The sequence below is a fragment of the Anomaloglossus baeobatrachus genome, chromosome 2, assembly GCF_048569485.1.
Source record: "Anomaloglossus baeobatrachus isolate aAnoBae1 chromosome 2, aAnoBae1.hap1, whole genome shotgun sequence".
NCBI lineage: Eukaryota > Metazoa > Chordata > Amphibia > Anura > Aromobatidae > Anomaloglossus > Anomaloglossus baeobatrachus.
In genome coordinates, this window is record NC_134354.1 from 259075031 (window position 1) to 259090921 (window position 15891).

The window sequence follows — 15891 nt, forward strand, 5'->3', positions numbered from 1 at the left end:
TAATCCCTTTGTTCAATAATGGTCCCATCAGTTCGGGGATAATCCTCTTTCCCTTTTTTTTCTCTTAGTCAGGGGAACACGCATTTTTACTGTGAAAATTTCACACCTTCTAATCCTGTTAATCACTAAGTAACTAAATGCAAATAGGATAAAACTGACTACACTATAAATCGGTATCATTTCACTAATCACGGCTTTATTTTCCCTTCTGATCACACATCAGCCCTTGGTTAATTTTGACTGTTTGATTGTCTGTTGCTTTAGAACAAAGGTATGGGCTTTCACACCCCTCCCTCTTGATCAAGCATATGATCTTTAGGTTCGCACCATTTTTCTTTCTATTTTACAAGTCCACAAATATATTTTTTCCTACACAAGAAATAACCACACAAAAAAATCCAGATTTATTCGCATTTTTATTTCCAAACCACAAATGAGTAATGATATGGAAATTTTATATGTATATGTATATATACAAAAGAAATCCCCTCCTTTTTTTTCCCTTTTTTTCCTTTCCTTTTCATTCAATGTGTCCATTGTCTCCACGTGTTGTTGAGTCATCACCCTGCAATCCTGAGGGGTGATTGACGTCATAGCTGCTAACGTGGCAGTATGGATCCTTTATAAGATGTCAGCCTTTGATTGTCTGTATGATTTCTTTTTTCCCTGAAGAAGGAGACGGTCTGTTGTCTCTGAAACGCGTAGGAATGCTGTAAATAAAAAAGAAATATTATATCACTTCCAACTCAGTGGTTTTTAAGCGCGGCATATACCCGTTTTTCTTTTGTCCACCAATATCTTTATATCGTGCCTACGGGGCCGCTGCTTGAACCACGCGGACACTCACATGCCTTTGAAGGAGTTGTGACTGGCACAACCCCACCAGGTGAGTGTTACTGTACCTTCTCTAACATCATATGTTATATCGGGTAAGACCCTATTGCGCCCTTTTGTCTCCCCATTATTAGTTCATCTGACCCTGAAGTAGGACCTAGGATGGGATGAGCGCTTAGTCAACCCCACTAAGCTCTAAAGAAGACAAGGGGATGACAAACAGGGGGAAAGTAAACTAATAACTTCTCTCCAGATGACTCAGAAGTGAGGAACTGCAACAACAACAAAGTTTCTTCAGATGTATACAAGATGACTGCTTGCACTGAAGACTTATTAAGGGTATTAGACTATAACCAGCACTGAGTAAGGAGAAATGAAGGTCTATAAAGTTACCAAGGGAAGTGGTGATGAAAAATAGCTGAAAGTTTGAGGAACTCAGCAGGGTCCTAAAAGGAAAGGGATGAAAACCAAGCAAAGGAGATACACAGGATACCAAATACACCAAGCAGGAATAATAGAAGGTCAGGGAGATCAGTTTTGCCAAACGCTGTGACCTTTTATAGCCAGACACCACATGACTGTCACCTGTGATAACACTACAACCGCACACAGAAGTACTACAACCACCAGTAAATCTGCATTACAACACCTCATCAGACCAGTATAAAGAAGTTATAGCTGGCATTAAAGGAAGTGTCCAGTCAGCATATACAGCAGGGGAGCGAATATGACTGGCTCCCCCACAGCATGTGATCAAAGGCGTCTAAAGCTGGGGTCACACATAGCGAAGCAGCAGCGATCACGACGGGCGACCTGACCTTATCAGGATCGCTGCTGCGTCATTACATGGTCGCTGGTGAGCTGTCAAACAGGCAGATCTCACCAGCGACCAGTGACCAGCCCCCAGCCAGCAGCTACGCGTGGAAGCGCTTGGTAACTAAGATAAATATCGGGTAACCAAGGAAAGCACTTCTCTTGGTTACCCGATATTCACCTTAGTTACTAGCATCCGCCGCTCTCACGCTGCCAGTGCCGGCTCCCTGTTCCCTGCTCTCCTAGCCAGAGTACACATCGGGTTAATTACCTGTGTACTCCAGCTACGTATGCAGGGAGCTGGCACTGGTAGCGTGAGAGCACACCGCTTAGCGCTGGCTCCCTGCACTCCTAGCCAGAGTACACATTGGGTTAATTACCCGATGTGTACTCCGGCTACGTATGCAGGGAGCCGGCACTGGCAGTGTGAGAGCGGCGGTGCTAGTAACTAATGTAAATATCGGGTAACCAAGGCAAGGGCTTCTTGGTTACCCGATGTTTACCGTAGTTGCAGCTTACCACAGGCTGCCAGACGCCGGTTCTCTGCTCCCTGCTCGCTTCAGTTCGTCGCTCTCTCGCTGTCACACACAGCGATGTGTGCTTCACAGTGGGAGAGCGACGAGCAAAAAATGAAGCAGGACATTCAGCAACGAGCGGCGACCTCACAGCAGGGGCCAGCTCGTTGCTGGATGTCATAGAAAATGGTGACTTAGCAGCGACGTCGTTGTCGCCGTCGCTGTGTGCGACACCGCCTTAACAATCAGCCAGTAGAGTTTAACTCTTACTAGCCTGCCTATGAACTACAAATCTGTGAGTCGACACCAGAGTCTGCCTGCACTGATCATGGCATTTGTGAGTTAGATGCTGTAAATCTCTCAGAAGTGTAGGACTTGTTTTATATGACATATTTCCGGATTAATCCAAAGAATTTGCTGGTCTTCTGTCGCTTCTGTTATTAAATTATGATTGCATTTGTTGTACTGTCCTCCCTACCATTCATGTTCATTGGTGATATGGTGTAGTAAAGAAAGCCATTTTTCTTTTAAAAGCTCAATATCATTATTGCATGTTTGTATACACCAACAAAAATATAGTCCAATTTTGTCAATCCATGGCATACTTTGTCTTAATCCTACTTTCACACTTGCGTTTTTTTCCTTCAGTCGCAATCGGCCGTTTTTTTTTCCTTCAGTCTTTCCATAGACTTGTATGGACGACGGATTGCGACTGATGGACCTGCGTTGCTTCCGCTGGCCGACGCTGCGTTGCTTCCGCCGAGCGGAAGGAACGCAGCATGTAACTTTTTTTGAGCAGCGAAATCCTTAGAATTTTTCTGCGCATGCTCTCTCTGGCTCCCTGCACACGTAACCAGGGTACACATCGGGTTACTAAGCAAAGCGCTTTGCTTAGTTACCCGATATTTACCCTGGCTACGTGTGCAAGGAGCCAGCGCTAAGCGGTGTACGCTGGTAACCAAGGTAAATATAGGGTAACCAAGCAAAGTGCTTTGCTTAGGTACCCGATATTTACCCTGGCTACGTGTGCAGGGAGCCCAACACTTCCCCGCTTCCCAACACTTCCCCCTCCCACACTCCACTCCTCATGTACACACACACACACACACACACACACACACGCACACACGTCCTCAGCCATGCAGTCCCCGGCACTGACGTCCTCAGCGCCATGGCCTCGCTCGGCACACATTCTCGGCGGCCGAACAATCAGCTGATCACCCGACGGACGGCTGCTGTGAGCGATCAGCTGATCACACGGTGGCCGGCTGCTGTGAGCGATCAGCTGATCACCCGGCGGCTGTCCGCTGTGAGCGATCAGCTGATCACCCGGCGGCCGGGTGATCAGCTGATCGTTCACAATAGTCTGCCGCCAGTAAAACTGTAAAAAAAAAACAGATTCCGTTGTTTTGTATGATCCGTTGCATCAGTTGTGCCACTATATGCAACGCATCCGTTGCATGTGTCACACAACACAATGCAACGGATACCGTTCAACACAAGTGTGAAACTAAGAATTTAATTGAACTTACACTGGTCAGTTTCTGATTTTGCATAGTGCCAAACTTCAAATTGGTGATTGATGTATCCATAGCGTGTTCTCATTTTCTTTCTGATACCAACAAATGAGCAAAAACCTCTATATCTAATTCTTCTGAGAAGAGTCGATCCATTCAGACTGAGAAGCCAAATGTCTCCATTACAACTGATCATGTGCATTGTGTTTGTTGGGCCCCCTCAAAATCCAGGATTTGTTCCAAAACGCAGTCCATAACTGTATAAATATAATATTTTGCACTGTGTCCTGGGCTGTCACATTGTCCATCTTCACAAATGCAGAGTGATTTTGTTTTCTAATGTAATTTTTGTTTTCTTTTCATTCTGCCATGCCTGATCCACAGCAGGAAATAAAAAATTGCCTTTGGTATCTATAGTACATTTTTCCTGAAATATTAATCACTTCAAAAATATTTTAAAATTCTTTTATTTTTTTGAAGTTTAACCCCTTCCCGACCCTTGACGCACCATATGCGTCATGAAAGTTTGTGCCTTCCCAACCTTTGACGCACCGTATGCGTCATGGCGGGCTTCCGTTTCTGCAGCGCTGGTGACCGGGTTTACTGAAATGTCACCAGCGCTGCAGGTACATAAGGACTTGTAGTTGAGCCCAGGGGCTAAGATCGCTCTGATTGGCTGTTGAAAGTGTCACTTTCACATTCAATCAGAATGATTGTAATATTTCACCAATGAAACTTGGTGAAATACTACAATCCAGCAGTGGCTGATGATGCAATATCATCTGCCATTGGCTGGAGCAGGGAGAGCTCCGTGTAATGCCCCCCCCATCTGATTGGAGCTAGCGTCCATGTGACACTATCCCTCCAATCAGATGTGGAGGAGCGATGTGACCGGTGGGTGCCCTCCCCCTTCAGCTTCATCCTGACCGTGGAGGGTGAAGACGGATGTCCCCTGCTGCCGTCGCCATCGCGATCAACGAGCTGCCAGGATCTGCCGCCACCGATCACTGCGCTGCCAGGTAAGATATGCTCCCTTCTGCTGCCCTCCGCTCCCCCTGCCGTCCAATTCCACCTCCCCCCACTCCCACCCCGATCTTTGATCCCCCCATCGTCCGATTACACTCCCCCCCGACCTTCGCCCCCTCCATCGTCCGATTCCATCCCCCACCCTGTCCTCTGCTCCCCCCTGCCCTGTGATCCCTCACAGCTCTGCTTCTGACATCCTGCTGCCAGCGTGCTGATTACTGTGATCGCCCCCCTGCTCCAGCTCTGTGATCGCCCCCCTGCCCCAGCTCTGTGATCGCCCCCCTGCCCCAGCTCTGTGATCGCCCCCCTGCTCCAGCTCTGTGATCGCGCCCCTGCTCCAGCTCTGTGATCGCCCCCCTGCTCCAGCTCTGTGATCGCCCCCCTGCCCTAAGGATCTCACCCCCTTGCCCCAGGGATCTCACCCCCCCTGCTGCTACTGGCTCCTGCCTCTAAGCCCCGCGCCTGACAGCTCCCCGCGCCTGACAGCTCCCTACGCCTGACAGCTCCCCGCGCCTGACAGCCCCCTTCTGCAGTAGAAAGTTTTGCCAAACACTCGCACATACACACACGCACACTATAATAAAGTTTAGGGGATTTTTTACACATGCACACAGCACACAAAATGTCCCGCTCATCCCAGTTACAAAGGGTGTACTCAGCTGAGGAGGCACATGCCTCCCAAGCTGATATTGAGGGAGAGAACCCCCTTTTCTCTATTTCTCCCACTCTTCCTCCTCCAATGACACAGACTCGACGTCGCAGGACAAGAAATCGTCCGGAGGCCGGGAGGAGAAGAGTCGGAGGCCGGGAGGAGAAGAGTCGGAGGCCGGGAGGAAAAGAGTCGGAGGCCATGGAGGAAGACATACAGTAAAGTGTGAGTAACCCCCAACCTAGCGCTAGTGCACTAAACCACACACACCAAACTGACGTACATTACACCAAACTAACCTGAAATACACTACGTCAGGTTGGTGTGTGTGTGTTATAGTGTACATCAGGTTGTGTGTGTGTGTGTGTGTGTGGTGTATACAACAGCACACATATCAACCTGACACACACAAACCAGACGTACACTACCTTATACCACACTGCACACCAACCTGACATACACTGCACACCAATCTGACTTGGTGTATGTTAGGTTGGTGTGGGTTGTATGTCAGAATGGTGTGTGGTGTATACTACACCACACATACCAACCTGATGTACACTATACCACACACACATCAACCTGACCTACACTACACCACATACCAACCTGACATACAATATGTCAGGTTGGTATGTGGTGTAGTGTAGGTCAGGTTGGTGTATGTGTGTGGTGTGTAGTGTACATCAGGTTGGTCATCAGTATACACCACACACCATTCTGACATACACCACACACCAACCTAAAATACACTATGTCAGGTTGGTGTGTGTGATGTAGTGTATGTTAGTTTGGTGTGGGGTGTAGTGTACGTCAGGTTGATGTGTGTGTGGTAAACGCCACACACACCAACCTGACGTATACTACATTACACACACACACCAACCTGCCGTATACTACACTACACACACACACCAACCTTTGGCATACACTACATACTCTCCATACGCCACATGATGTCCGTAAATATTTGTAGCTAACTTTTCATTCAAATTGTTAGCAGGACACCATGTCGCGTATGGAGAGCCCTTGTGTGCCTAAACATTGCTGCTCCCCCACAAGTAACCCCATTTCGGAAACTAGACCTCCAAAAGAACTTATCTAGATGCATAGTGAGTACTTTGAACCTCCAGGTGCTTCACAAATTGATCCGTAAAAATGAAAAAGTACTTTTTTTTTCACAAATTTTTTTTAGCCTTAATTTTTTTCATTTTCACATGGGCAACAGGATAAAATGGATCCTAAAATTTGTTGGCCAATTTCTCCTGAGTACACAGATACCTCATATGTGGTCATAAACCACTGTTTGGGTGCACAGCAGGGCTCTGAAGGGAAGGAGCGCCATTTGACTTTTTGAATGGAAAATTAGCTCCAAAAGTCAAATGGCGCTCTTTGCCTTCCGAGCTCTGCTGTGCACCCAAACACTTGATTTCCACCACATATGAGGTATCTGTGTACTCAGGAGAAATTGCATAATAAATTTTATGGTGTAATTTTTCCTGATACCCTTGTGAAAAAAAAGCTACCTGGTTGAAGTAACAATTTTGTGGTAAAAAAAAAAATATATATTTTCACGCCTCAACGTTATAAACTCCTGTGAAGCCCCCAGGGGTTCAAAGGGCTCACTAAGCATCTAAAAAAAATTCCGAGGGGTCTAGTTTCCAAAATGGGGTCACATGTGGGGGAGCTCCATTGTTTAGGCACCTCAGGGGGTCTCCAAACGCAACATGGCATCCGCTAACTATTCCAGACAATTTTGTGTTTGAAAAGTCAAATGGCGCTCCTTGCCTTCCGAGCCCTGCCATGCACCCAAACAAGTGATTTCCACCACATATGGGGTATCTGTGTACTCAGGAGAAATTGCACAATAAATTGTATGGTGTAATTTTTCCTGATACCCTTGTGAAAATGCTAAATTTTATGGCTAAAGTAACATTTTTGTGTAAAAAAGTAAATTTTCATTTTTTCCTTCCACATTGCTTTGATTCTTGTGAAGCATCTAAAGGGGTAATAAACTTCCTGGATATGGTTTTGAGTAGCCTGAGGGGTGCAGTTTTTAGAATGGGGTCACTTTTGGGTATTTTCTGTCACCTAGGCCTCTCAAAGTCACTTCAAATGTGATGTGGTCCCTAAAAAAAGTTTTTTGTTAATTTTGTTGGAAAAATGAGAAATTGCTGATGAACTTTGACCCCTTCTAACTTCCTAACAAAAAAAAAAAAGTTTTGAAAATTGCGCTAGTGTAAAGTAGACATGTGGGAAATGTTATTTGGTAACTATTTTGTGTGACATATCTCTCAGATTTATGGGCATAAAATTTGAAATTTTGAAAATTGCGCAATTTTCAAAATTTTCGCCAAAATTTTCAAAAATAAACACAAAAAAATATTGGCCTAAATTTACCACTTTCATGAAGTACAATATGTCACAAAAAAACAACGTCAGAATCGCTAGGATCCGTTGAAGCGTTCCAGAGTTATAACCTCATAAAGGGACAGTGGCCAGAATTGCACAAAATGGCGAGGTCAGTAAGGTCAAAATATGTGAGCAAGGATGGTTGACCTTAGGGAGATCAACATCCACCATTGCGGAGACACCATCACGTGTTTCTCAACGCAGTGATTCAAGAGCAATGCCCCCTGGGAAATATTCAAAGCAAGAAGGCCTGCGGAGACACCATCACATGTTTCTCAACGCTGGCAGGAAACTAGCCAGGTCTTTCACCGGGATGGAACAACCACGGGAAGGGCAGTCTCCAGTCAAGGAGACCACCTATGCCAAACATGGTATCCATCCACAGACAGCCGTTTCGGGGTATTTGCCCCTCATCAGTGTGGAGTAGGAATCTGGCTAGTGGGAGCATTGCCTAGTAAAAGACTATGTGAGCAAGGATGGTTGACCTTAGGGAGATCAACATCCACCACTGCGGAGACACCATCACGTGTTTCTCAACGCAGTGATTATAGAACAATGCCCCCTGGGAAATATTCAAAGCAAGAAGGCCTGCGGAGACACCATCACATGTTTCTCAATGCTGGCAGGAAACTAGCCAGGTCTTTCATAGGGAAGGAACAACCACGGGAAGGGCAGTCTCCAGTCAAGGAGACCACCTATGCCAAACATGGTATCCATCCACAGACAGCCGTTTCGGGGTATTTGCCTCTCATCAGTGTGGAGTAGGAATCTGGCTAGTGGGAGCATTGCCTAGTAAAAGACTATGTGAGCAAGGATGGTTGACCTTAGGGAGATCAACATCCACCACTGCGGAGACACCATCACGTGTTTCTCAACGCAGTGATTCTAGAGCAATGCCCCCTGGGAAATATTCAAAGCAAGAAGGCCTGCGGAGACACCATCACATGTTTCTCAACGCTGGCAGGAAACTAGCCAGGTCTTTCACCGGGAAGGAACAACCACGGGAAGGGCAGTCTCCAGTCAAGGAGACCACCTATGCCAAACATGGTATCCATCCACAGACAGCCGTTTCGGGGTATTTGCCCCTCATCAGTGTGGAGTAGGAATCTGGCTAGTGGGAGCATTGCCTAGTAAAAGACTATGTCAGCAAGGATGGTTGACCTTAGGGAGATCAACATCCACCACTGCGGAGACACCATCACGTGTTTCTCAACGCAGTGATTCTAGAGCAATGCCCCCTGGGAAATATTCAAAGCAAGAAGGCCTGCGGAGACACCATCACATGTTTCTCAACGCTGGCAGGAAACTAGCCAGGTCTTTTACCGGGAAGGAACAACCACGGGAAGGGCAGTCTCCAGTCAAGGAGACCACCTATGCCAAACATGGTATCCATCCACAGACAGCCGTTTCGGGGTATTTGCCCCTCATCAGTGTGGAGTAGGAATCTGGCTAGTGGGAGCATTGCCTAGTAAAACAGTAGACATGTGGGAAATGTTATTTAGTAACTATTTTGTGTGACATATCTCTCAGATTTATGGGCATAAAATTTGAAAATTGCGCAATTTTCAAAATTTTCACCAAATGTCCAAGATTTTCAAAAATGAACACAAAAAAATATTGGCCTAAATTTACCACTTTCATGAAGTACAATATGTCACAAAAAAAACAATGTCAGAATCGCTAGGATCCGTTGAAGCGTTCCAGAGTTATAACTTCATAATTGCGCAAAATGGCGAGGTCAGTAAGGTCAAAATAGGCTGGGAGCTGAAGGGGTTAAGCCGCTAATTAGAATTGCAGCCACTAATAATACGTTACCAGTTGAATACCTTCTAATTTTTGATTATGTTTCAAAAAGCTTAATAAGATGACCATTATAACAGAGCCCAGTGATGCTGCAGTAAGAATCATCAAATTTTTTTTTTCGAATGGTCTTAAAATCAGTTTAGGCAGTTTTCTGAATGTAAACATCTCCCATTATAAAGCAAATTATTCAAACTTGATTCAAAAAGGATACATTTTCGATCTTCAACTTGTTCTCTTTGGCATTCTGTTAGATATCTCTCTGGAGGTTCCACATTGTAAATAACCAAGGCCATGCCAAATAGACCAGATGTATTGCAGCTGGTCTCCTCCAGGACATAGTCTTCATCAATTGTTTTGTTTTTTTTCTAAAGTTTCACTTTCTGAAGAAATTTCACATCCACCAGTCTCCATGCCTGGATGTTCATCTTCAGAGAGTGACTTTATCCTTTCCCAAAAATCAGCTGTTAGGTATTGTGGTGATAATTGTTTTTTATCTTGTAGGTATGTTTTCTTCTTCAAAGGAGATACAAATTCTCTTTATTGAACATTGACTGTTGGTGTTGGAAAACATATAGGACTTTGCAAAGAAGGGAATTTTGTTACTTACCGTAAATTCCTTTTCTTCTAGCTCCTATTGGGAGACCCAGCCGATTGGGGTGTATAGCACTGCCTCCGGAGGCCACACAAAGCATTACACTAAAAAGTGTAAGGCCCCTCCCCTTCTGGCTATACACCCCCAGTGGGATCACTGGCTCACCAGTTTTAGTGCAAAAGCAAGAAGGAGGAAAGCCAAGAACTGGTTTAAACAAATTCACTCCGAAGTAACATCGGAGAACTGAAAACCATTCAACATGAACAACATGTGTACCCGAAAAACAACCAAAAATCCCGAAGGACAACAGGGCGGGTGCTGGGTCTCCCAATAGGAGCTAGAAGAAAAGGAATTTACGGTAAGTAACAAAATTCCCTTCTTCTTCGGCGCTCCATTGGGAGACCCAGACGATTGGGACGTCCAAAAGCTGTCCCTGGGTGGGTAAAGAAATACCTCATGTTAGAGCTGCAAAGACAGCCCTCCCCTACGGGGAGGCAACTGCCGCCTGCAGGACTCTTCTACCTAGGCTGGCGTCCGCCGAAGCATAGGTATGCACCTGATAATGTTTGGTGAAAGTGTGCAGACTCGACCAGGTAGCTGCCTGGCACACCTGTTGCGCCGTAGCCTGGTGTCGTAATGCCCAGGACGCACCCACGGCTCTGGTAGAATGGGCCTTCAGCCCTGATGGAACCGGAAGCCCAGCAGAACGGTAGGCTTCAAGAATCGGTTCTTTGATCCATCGAGCCAGGGTGGCTTTAGAAGCCTGCGACCCTTTGCGCTTACCAGCGACAAGGACAAAGAGTGCATCCGAGCGGCGCAGGGGCGCCGTGCGGGAAATGTAGATTCTGAGTGCTCTCACCAGATCCAACAAATGTAAATCCTTTTCATACCGATGAACTGCATGCGGATAAAAGGAAGGCAAGGAGATATCCTGATTAAGATGAAAAGAGGATACCACCTTAGGGAGAAACTCCTGAATGGGACGCAGCACTACCTTGTCCTGGTGGAACACCAGGAAAGGAGCTTTGGATGACAGCGCTGCTAGTTCAGACACTCTCCGAAGAGACGTGACCGCTACCAGAAAGGCCACTTTCTGTGAGAGTCGAAAAAGTGACACATCCCTCAGAGGCTCGAAGGGCGGCTTCTGGAGAGTAAGAAGGACCTTGTTTAGATCCCACGGATCTAACGGCCGCCTGTACGGAGGTACGATATGACAAACCCCCTGCAGGAACGTGCGCACCTGAGAAAGTCGTGCTAGACGCTTCTGAAAAAAACACGGATAGTGCCGAGACTTGCCCTTTAAGGGAGCCGAGCGACAAGCCCTTTTCCAACCCAGATTGCAGGAAGGAAAGAAAGACAGGTAACGCGAATGGCCAGGGAGATACTCCTTGTGCAGAGCACCAGGATAAGAAAATCTTCCACGTTCTGTGGTAGATCTTAGCAGAAGTGGACTTCCTAGCCTGTCTCATGGTGGCAACGACCCCTTGGGATAATCCTGAAGACGCTAGGATCCAGGACTCAATGGCCACACAGTCAGGTTCAGGGCCGCAGAATTCCGATGGAAAAACGGCCCTTGGGACAGTAAGTCTGGACGGTCTGGTAGTGCCCACGGTTGGCCGACCGTGAGATGCCACAGATCCGGGTACCACGACCTCCTCGGCCAGTCTGGGGCGACTAGTATGACGCGGCCGCAATCGGATCTGATCTTGCGTAACACTCTGGGCAAGAGTGCCAGAGGTGGAAACACATAAGGGAGCCGGAACTGCGACCAATCTTGCACTAAGGCGTCTGCCGCCAGAGCTCTTTGATCGCGAGACCGCGCTATGAAGGTCGGGACCTTGTTGTTGTGCCGAGACGCCATTAGGTCGACGTCCGGCACCCCCCAGCGGCGGCAGATTTCCTGAAACACGTCCGGGTGAAGGGACCATTCCCCTGCGTCCATGCCCTGGCGACTGAGGAAGTCTGCTTCCCAGTTTTCTACGCCCGGGATGTGAACTGCTGATATGGTGGAAGCTCTTTCCTCTACCCACATGAGAATTCGCCTGACTTCCTGGAAGGCTTGCCGACTGCGTGTCCCTCCTTGGTGGTTGATGTATGCCACCGCTGTGGAGTTGTCCGACTGAATTCGGATCTGCTTTCCTTCCAGCCACTGCTGGAAGGCTAAGAGGGCAAGATACACTGCCCTGATTTCCAGAACATTGATCTGAAGGGTGGACTCCTGCTGAGTCCACGTCCCTTGAGCCCTGTGGTGGAGAAAAACTGCTCCCCACCCTGACAGACTCGCGTCTGTCGTGACCACTGCCCAGGATGGGGGCAGGAATGATCTTCCCTGCGTTAATGAAGTGGGAAGGAGCCACCATAGCAGAGAATCCTTGGCCGTCTGAGAAAGGGAGACTTTCCTGTCTAGGGAAGTTGTCTTCCCGTCCCACTGGCGGAGAATGTCCCATTGAAGTGGACGCAGATGAAACTGCGCGAACGGGACTGCCTCCATTGCTGCCACCATCTTCCCTAGGAAGTGCATGAGGCGCCTTAAGGGGTGCGACTGACCCTGAAGGAGAGACTGCACCCCTGTCCGTAGAGACCGCTGCTTGTCCAGCGGAAGCTTCACTATCGCTGAGAGAGTATGAAACTCCATGCCAAGATACGTTAGTGATTGAGTCGGTGCCAGGTTTGACTTTGAAAAGTTGATGATCCACCCGAAAGTCTGGAGAGTCTCCAGCGCAACATTCAGGCTGTGTTGGCATGCCTCTTGAGAGGGTGCTTTGATAAGTAGATCGTCTAAGTAAGGGATCACCGAATGACCCTGAGAATGCAATACTGCTACCACTGCCGCCATGACCTTGGTGAAAACCCGTGGGGCTGTCGCCAGACCAAATGGCAGAGCTACGAACTGGAGATGGTCGTCTCCTATCATGAAACGTAGGAAACGTTGGTGCTCTGTAGCAATCGGCACGTGGAGATAAGCATCTTTGATGTCTATTGATGCAAGGAAATCTCCTTGAGACATTGAGGCAATGACAGAGCGGAGGGATTCCATCCGGAACCGCCTGGCGTTCACATGCTTGTTGAGCAGCTTTAGGTCCAGAACAGGACGGAACGAGCCGTCCTTTTTTGGAACCACGAAGAGATTGGAGTAAAAACCTTGCCCTTGTTCCTGCAGAGGAACAGGGATCACCACTCCTTCTGCTTTTAGTGAGCACACCGCCTGCAGAAGGGCATCTGCTCGGTCGGGATGTGGAGAGGTTCTGAAGAACCGAGGCGGAGGACGAGAACTGAATTCTATCCTGTACCCGTGAGACAAAATGTCTGCTACCCACCGGTCTTTGACCTGTGGCAGCCAAATGTCGCAAAAGCGGGAGAGCCTGCCACCGACCGAGGATGCGGAGGGCTGAGGCCGAAAGTCATGAGGCAGCCGCCTTGGAAGCGGTTCCTCCGGTTGCTTTCTTGGGGCGTGACTGAGCCCGCCAGGAATCTGAGCTCCTTTGCTCCTTCTGAGTCCCTTTGGACGAGGAGAAATGGGTCTTGCTGGAGCCTCGAAAGGACCGAAACCTCGACTGCCACTTCCTCTGTTGAGGTTTGCTTGATCTGGGCTGGGGTAAGGAGGAGTCCTTACCCTTGGATTGCTTAATGATTTCAGCCAATTGTTCACCAAACAGTCTATCTACAGATAGCGGCAAGCTGGTTAAACATTTTTTGGAAGCAGAATCCGCTTTCCATTCCTTTAACCACAAGGCTCTGCGCAAGACAACAGAGTTGGCAGACGCAATTGAGGTACGGCTTGTAGAGTCCAGGACAGCGTTGATAGCGTAAGTCGCAAACGCAGACATTTGCGAGGTTAGGGACGCTACTCGCGGCACTGCTGGACATATGATAGAGTCCACCTGTGCCAGGCCAGCTGAAATAGCTTGGAGTGCCCACACGGCCGCGAATGCTGGAGCAAACGACGCGCCAATAGCTTCATAGACAGACTTTAACCAAAGGTCCATCTGTCTGTCATTGGCATCTTTAAGCGAAGCCCCATCTTCCACTGCAACTATGGATCTAGCCGCAAGCCTGGAGATTGGGGGATCCACCTTTGGACACTGGGTCCAGCGTTTGACCACGTCAGGGGGAAAGGGATAACGTGTATCCTTAAGACGTTTGGAGAAACGCTTATCTGGGTAGGCATGGTGTTTCTGGACTGATTCTCTGAAGTCAGCGTGGTCCAGAAAAGTACTCAGTTTAGGCTTGGGATACCTGAAATGGAACTTCTCCTGCTGTGCAGCTGCCTCCTCTGCAGAAGGGGCAGGGGGAGAAATTTCCAATAGACTATTGATGGCCCCTATAAGGTCATTTACCATGGCGTCACCATCAGGAGTATCCAGATTGAGAGCGGTTTCAGGATTAGACTCCTGATCACCCTCCTCTGTCTCATCATGTAGAGACTCTTCTCGCTGAGACCCTGATCCCCGTGATGACGTGGGGGGTCTCTCCCAGCGAGCACGCTTAGGCTGCCTGGGACTGTCATCTGAATCAGAGCCGTCAGGCTGAGATGCCTGTGACCCCCTTGAAGCACTGATTAACTCCAACTGAGGGGGACCGGGGAACGTTGCCGCAGCAGTGTCCATGGTCTGAGTAACTGGCCTGGCCTGCAAGGTCTCTAGGATTTTTGTCATAGTGACAGACATCCTGTCAGCAAAAACAGCAAACTCTGTCCCCGTCACCGGGACAGGGTTCACCGGCGACTCTGCCTGGGCCACTACCACCATAGGCTCCGGCTGACGAAGTGGCACAGGGACCGAACATTGCACACAATGGGGGTCATTGTAACCTGCCGGTAGATTAGCCCCACAAGCGGCACAAGCAGCGTTCACAGCCTGTGTCTTGGCACCCTTGCGTTTTGCAGATGACATGTTGTCGTCTCCTCAGAGCAATAGGGGTATACAGCCAAGAAGCAACCTTACAGTGCAATATATATAGATATATCTGGTACAGGAAAAAGTACACCAAATAACACTGTGGCACTAGTGGGGCCAGCACGAATGTGCTGCTTACCGCCCGCTTAACGCGGGTGTGTGGTCGCCAGAAATCCCTTGTCTGGGTCTCCCAGAGCCTGTGTCCGTTCCCCAGCCAGACTGCATGCAGGAATGGCTGCCGGCGTCTCTGTGGAGGGGGGGCGGGCCCTGGGTGTGCTCAGACAAAAAGCGGGAAACCTGCGTCCCACTGTGCCCAGTGAGAGGGCTGGAGCATGTAAATAAGGCTCCAGCCCTCGGCGCTGACGATTGCACAACGCCTGTCCCCTTCCCTGATTGACAGGGAGGGGGCGGGAACGAAGCGGAGCTAGGCCGCAAAAGCCGGGGACTAGATTTATAAGCGCCGCCGTCGTAAAAGCACGGTCGGCGCTAAGTCCCCGGCGCACTACAAGTCCCAGCCGCGCCGCCGCTCCCGGAGCGGCCGGCGCGGTAGTTCCCAACACATAAAGTCACTCAGCCAAGCTGCAGTGACTCAAACCCCAGCGCGCAGCGCTACTGTCCCCGGCGCACTAGCACACCCAGCAAGTCTGGAGTGTGCGCGGCCAGTCCATAGGGGGACACAGAGTACCTGAATGTTGCAGGGCCTTGTCCCTGAACGGTACCCCGGCTCCTAATCCAGCAGGTTCAATGGGTCTGTGGACGGAGCCCGGCCTCAGGGCTTGGAGGCCGGTAAGATCCCACTTCCTCAGAGCCCCTCAGGGGGATGGGGAAGGAAAAC

The 15891-nt window shown here is 48.7% G+C and overlaps 1 long non-coding RNA gene across 2 annotated transcripts in view; it reads right to left on the reverse strand.

Moving 5' to 3' along the window:
- Window positions 1-516: 516 nt before the first annotated feature.
- The window catches only part of LOC142289807 (uncharacterized), a 72698-nt gene continuing 57323 nt past the window's right edge, over window positions 517-15891 (reverse strand). For both annotated transcript variants that reach the window (XR_012750165.1, XR_012750166.1), the window contains exon 4: window positions 517-710. This is a non-coding gene — a long non-coding RNA (uncharacterized LOC142289807). The remainder of the gene's footprint in view (window positions 711-15891) is intronic.